Source organism: Belonocnema kinseyi, chromosome 3, assembly GCF_010883055.1.
Source record: "Belonocnema kinseyi isolate 2016_QV_RU_SX_M_011 chromosome 3, B_treatae_v1, whole genome shotgun sequence".
Lineage (NCBI taxonomy): Eukaryota > Metazoa > Arthropoda > Insecta > Hymenoptera > Cynipidae > Belonocnema > Belonocnema kinseyi.
This window is the reverse complement of record NC_046659.1, coordinates 27,226,351-27,232,739: the sequence shown is the minus strand read 5'-3', so window position 1 is coordinate 27,232,739 and position 6,389 is coordinate 27,226,351.

The window sequence follows — 6,389 nt, the reverse complement described above, 5'->3', positions numbered from 1 at the left end:
TTCCAATTTGTAGGTCAGAATAATAATACTTAGGGCCTCTTTTAAAGCTTTAAACAAGTAAATTTCAAAATTTAAGCTATGATATCGGAAGCAGCGGTGATTCTGAGTCCTAATGGCAGCAATGGGAGCGGGGGCGAGAACGGTTACCTCTTTCGATGATATTGAACCCTTCGAAATTTTTTTGCTCACTTTTCCCGACAATAGATTTGGCCTTTGGGTGGCCGTGACGTCACTGCAATGCAGGTTCTTAATTATTTCGCTGAATTCAACTATTTTTGGAATAAAATTAAAATCCTTTTTGATTAAAATATCACGTTTTTCGTTAAAAATTATCTTCTATGGTTAATAATTCCATTACATAGTTGAAAGTGAAACTACTTTGTTTAAAATTAATTTATTTGGTTGATGACTATTTAAACATTTTAGACTAGATAAACATTTTTTTTCAAAATTTAATTACTTTGTTGAAAATTAAGATTTTTAATTGAAAATTGATTGTTTTAAGTGGAAATTTATTTTTCGGCCAGATAAATGATGAGTTGTTAAAAAAATGGAACTCTTGAATTTCCTACAAAACAAATATTTTTTTAACGAAAAAGATTACGCTCCTATCAAAGAATAAGGTAACTTTTGCACGAAAATTGGAATAGATCGAGTCAATTTTCAAATAAAATGATTAATTATTGAATTTTTCGGCCCCCACCACTCTCCCATCTGGGAGCGACACATTCAAACGCAGTGTGTTGGTGAGTTGGCTCTGTTAAATACTGCGAAGCCCAGCCTCGTGTAAAGCCGAAAATGCACGAGCAGGAATCCAAGCTCTCCCGACCTCACGAATGACGATCTAGCTGCTCCTCAAATTTATTCAGGTTTTGAAATCCCGAGTTACCTTAGAACCATTAGGCTTATTGCGAAGAGGCAAATATAATAGAACTTTATGTTAATAGATAAGAAGAGAAGCCTTCTAGGTGTAAAATGTTTCAAATTTAGTGCTGCATGCCTTAGTCATATTTTTAGTAAACAATGGATTTTTAACAAATAAAAAACAAATTTTCGACCAAATTGTTAAATTTTCAACCTAAGAAATTGCTTTTAAGAATACATTTTTTAACTTAAACATTGAAGTTTATACTGCAGTTTGCAGTTGGAAAAATTAATTTTTAAACCAAAATAAATGCGATTTTATTAACAAAAGAAATTAATTTTTATCTAAAACAAATTAATTTTTAAAGAAGAATAATTCGCTAACAAAGAAGATAAATTTATAACTAAAAAGAAAAATTTTCAAGAAAAAAAATTGTCAACAAAATTGTTCAATTTTAATCCATAGAAACGAATTTTAGACTAAAAAAATAAGTATTCAATCAAAAATAGACTAATCAAATTTTCAGACAAAAAATGGAATTTTCAACAAAAGAAATTAATTTTTAACTAAAATTATAATGTTTCAATGAAAAATTGAATAGATAAATTTTCAGTTGAAAAATCATTATCAACCCCGAAAAATCAAAGTTTCAACAAAATATTTAAATTCCCAAGCAAAAAATTTAATTTACAAACAAATATTTCAATTTTCAAATCAATAACTTTCTACCGAAAACTGAATTTCAAAATTTTCGAAATCAATTTTAAAACAACAATTTTTGTTAACTTTTTATTTTTGTTATTTTTTGTTAATTTTTGTTAAGATAAATTTTCAACGAAAATCGTTTAAATTATCAGTTTAAAAAATCCATTTACAACCAACAATTTTTCAGCAAAATAGTTTAATTTCCAAAAAATAGATGAACTTTTAACCATTTCATACCAAAATAAAAGAAATTTCAACAAAAAGTGCATTTCCATCCAAAGAAATTAATTCTTGATTAAAATGGATGAATTTTTAAAGAAGAAGAATCATTTTCTTCCAAAAAAGAAGACTTTTTGACTGAGAAAGGTCAATTTCCTACAAAAAAAATTTAATCAAAAATGATACAATTAAATTTTTAGTATAAGAAAATGTTTTCTCAACAACAAAAAAAATCAAATTTTCAACAAAATAGTTAAATTATCAACCAAAATAGTTATTTTAAAAAATTTTAATTTTAAAATAGTTTCATTTTCGATGGAAGAAATGAATTTTCAACTGAAAATTGTTTTTCAAAAAACACACAATCGAATTTACAACAGAATAGTTCAATTTTTAAACATACAGTTAGATTTTCATCTAAAAATTATTTTTCAACCAAAAATGGAATGGAATGAATTCTGAGAGAAAATTAAAAAAATATCACAATTTTTTAAAATTATTTCGTAGATTTTCCATATTATATAATTTTAGAAAAAATCAGGAATTTAATTTTTATTAAGCCTTCTTGCGCAATTTTGTCGCACCATTTTTTGTTATGTTTATGTTGGTTTGTAAAATTTGCTTTCAAATTTTAGTAAGTTTGCGAGATATTCAGAAATTTTAAAACGATTAAAAAATAATTAAAACTTGCAAAAATGTCAGGAAAGATTCAAATAATCCATAAAAATTAGAAGATTAGAATGTCTGAAAATATTAGAAAAAATAATTATTTTTCTAATAATCGTTTGAAAATTTTTATTAATTTTTATTTACAAAAATGTACTTTAAAAAAATCAAATAGATTTTGGAACACCTCAAACGATTTCCTAGAATTTAAAAGAAGAGTGTAGAAGGTTTTAAAGCAAAATATTTCAATTTGTTATGATTAGGAAGTTTTAAAAAACATAAATAATCCAGTAATTCAAGAAATATTTAGAAGAATGGAAGAGATAGAAATCTAATCTTAAACTTAAATCTTTTAGAAATCTAGATTTTCAAAAATTTCGAAAAAATAAACTTTAGAAGCTTTAAGGGAATTCAGAAAGATTTCAAGGAGATAAAATTAGTTTTCTTAAAATTCCTGTGAAAAATTTAGAAGATTATATAAGTCAGGTTTTTGACATCTTGAATGCTTTTTTAAAATTTTCAGAAAAATGTAGTAAGTTAAAAATGTTTTTTAGAATTTATTTTGTTTTAAAACTACTAGAAACATTTAAAAACTTAAAAAAATTTCTCAAAATTTATCAATTATTCGTTGATATCTTCCAAAATTCGAAATGTCCTAATGATCTTTTAAAAAGACTCGAATTTTTCTAATATTTTTTTGATGATTTTAAGAGAACAAGCCAAAAAGTTATTAACTTGACCTCATTCAGAAGACTGATCATTTAACAAAAATTTTGTAAAATTTTCCTTTGAATGTGGTGTGGAAAGGAATGTCATTAAAAAATGTGTGGGATTTTCTGAACAGAAAACTGCATGAATTTCTGAACTTTCTTATTTTTATTTTTAAGTATACTTTAATCTGCTTTGCATTTAGTGAAAAATCATATGCTGAAACACGATAAGAGAAATATCTTTTTCTTCAATTTCAACCATAATTTGAAAGGCGATTCTTCATAGTATTTTACAAACTAATGGAGACATTTTTATAATTATATTCCTGAAATCTATTCCCCAAGGTCAAACATGGTACACAAGTATCGTAAAATTTAAAAAACACCAACTATTTACAGGAATTTCTTAAATAAAAATCATTGTGTATCATATTCAAATAAATTTTGGCAAAATTTAGAAAAGTATTATTATTCTTAATTTAAAAAAATTAATGTATAGAGAGTACAGTTTTTATTTGAAATTTCACGACGATTTTTTGTACCGTGTTTGACCCTCGGCCAGAATCAAGGAAAAATAATCTAAAAATATGTTCATTAGTTATTAAAATGCTACAAAATTTTTTAAGATTTTAAAAAATATTATGAAAATTTCTTATCTATTTAAAACGTTTTGAATTCTTCAAGATTTTGGTAACTCTCTCGAGTTTTTATCAAAAATTAAAAAAATCATTCAAAATGTAGAAAAAAATTTCCTTATAATCTTCTAAATTTTCACAAGCATTTTAAGAAACCATGTTTATTCTCCTGAAACCTTTCGAGATTCTTTTAAAATTCCTAAGGTTTATCTTGCGTTTCTAAAACACTTCTAAGGTTTAAATTTTTTTGAATCTCATCAAGTCTAATAAATACTTTCTGAACTCACTTGAATATTTACTTTTTTTAAACTTTTTAATCTTGTCAAATTGAAGCATTTTGCTTTACAATCTTCTACACTCTTCTTTTAAATTTTAGGAAATCGTTTGATGCGTTTAAAAATCTGCTTGAAATTTGTTTAAAGTACATTTTTTAAAATAAAAAATTCTTAAAAACTTTTACACGATTATTAGAAAAATAATTCTGTTTTTCTAATCTTGTTAGACCTTTCAATCTCTAATCTTTAAAAATTATTCAAAATTTTCCTGTTTTTTTTTAATTCTTCAAAATAAAAAAAAATGCCTCCAAAGTTTTTCAGATGCTTTGAGAATATTTGAAATCATTTGCAATATTCTAAAATGTTTAAACATAATCTTTTCAAATTAATTGTTGGAAATAAAAAATGTTGTAAATTATTCCTTTAAAAATCTGTAGAAGTTTTCATTATTTTTGAATATCTCTAAAACTTACTCAAATTTGAAAGAATTATGTTCCTTAATTTTTCTAAAGTTAAGTAATATGGAAAAATTACAACATTTTGCTTCAAAATATTTTACGTACTTTTTAGACATTTTAGGAAATAATAAAAAATGTTTTGTAATCTTTTTTCAATTTTCTGTTAGAGTTAAATCCAAAAAAATTATTCGTTTATCGATTTTTATTATTATTTTTTCATGTTACATACGTATCTATTATATCTTATCAAAATTTAATATAAAAGTCTGAAATGTTAAGTGTATTTAAATACTACAATTTTTAATGTTTCCATACTTTTAGAAATAATTCAACAAATTTTATATATAATTAAAATAAACTTTTTTTAAATCTCACTGTACTTATTCCAACTAAGCTTTTTGGAATTTTCAAAATGTATGTAATTACTTATTCTGATTGGAAATGATTGAACCTCTTACGATTGTAATGTTATCGAATTAAAAAATGTTGACTTTATAACCTTTTACACTCTTTTTCGAAATTTTAGGAAATCGTTTGATGTGTTTAAAAATCTTCTTTAATTTTCTTTTAAAGCACATTTTACAAAATAAAAATTTATAAAAAAATTTCACACGTTACTTAGGAAAATCATTCTTTTTTTTCTAATCTTGTCTGGTCTCCTAATCTTTGAAAATTATTCAAATTTTTCCTGATTTTTTTTATATTGCAAAATTAAAAAAACATTGCATTTAAAATTTTGCAGATACTTTGACAATTTTTGACGCATTTTTGAATGTTTTGAAATGCTTTAAAATAATCTTCTAGAATTAATTTTTCGAAATAAAATTGTATTTTAATTATTTCTAGGAACCTAAAATAATTTGGTTGATTTTCATGAAAACTTACAAAATTCTTGAAAAATCTTTACAAGTTTTATTTTTATTTGTCATCCTTTCAAAATTTCTGAATATCTCTTAAACTTTCTCAAATTTGAAAGTTGATTTTTAAAGAAACATATAATTAAAAAAATTTTGTAACAAAATTGCACAAGAAGGCCTAATAAGAATTATGTTCCTTAATTCAAGATGTGAAAAAATCGACTCATAATCTTTCCAATTTTTCACAGAAATTTTAAGAAAAATAATTTTATCTCCTTGAAATCTTTCTGAATTCCCTTAAAGCTTCTAAAGTTTATTTTTTCGAAATTTTTGAAAGCCTACATTTCTAACAAACTTAAGTTTAAAATTAGATTTGAATTTCTTCCATTCTTCTTAATATTTCTTGAATTTACTAGATTATTTACTTTTTTTAAAACTTTTTAATCTTATCAAATTGAAATATTTTGCTTTAAAATTGATTTTTTTTAAAGTACATTTTTGTAAATAAAAATTATTAAAAACTTTCAAACTATTTTAATTTTCTCTCAGAATTCATTCTATTCCATTTTTGGTTGAAAAATAATTTTTTAAAATTAAAATCCAACCATATGTTTAAAAATTGAACTATTCTATTGTTATTTCGATTGTGTGTTTTTTAAAAAAACAATTTTCAGTTTGAAATTCATTTCTTCAATCGAAAATAAAACTATTTTAAAATTAAAATTTTTTAAAATAACTATTTTGGTTGATAATTTACCTGTTTTGTTGAAAATTTGATTTTTTTGTTGTTGAAAAAACATTTTCTTATACTAAAAATTTAATTGTATCATTTTTGGTTGAATTTTTTTGGTAGGAAACTGACCTTTCTCAGTCAAAAATTCGTCTTTTTTGGTAGAAAAATATTTTTCTTGATTAAAAAATCATCTATTTTAATCTTCTTTATTCATAATGTATCCCCTAAGGGTTTACATGACTTCCATTCCTTACAATCTTTCCGTT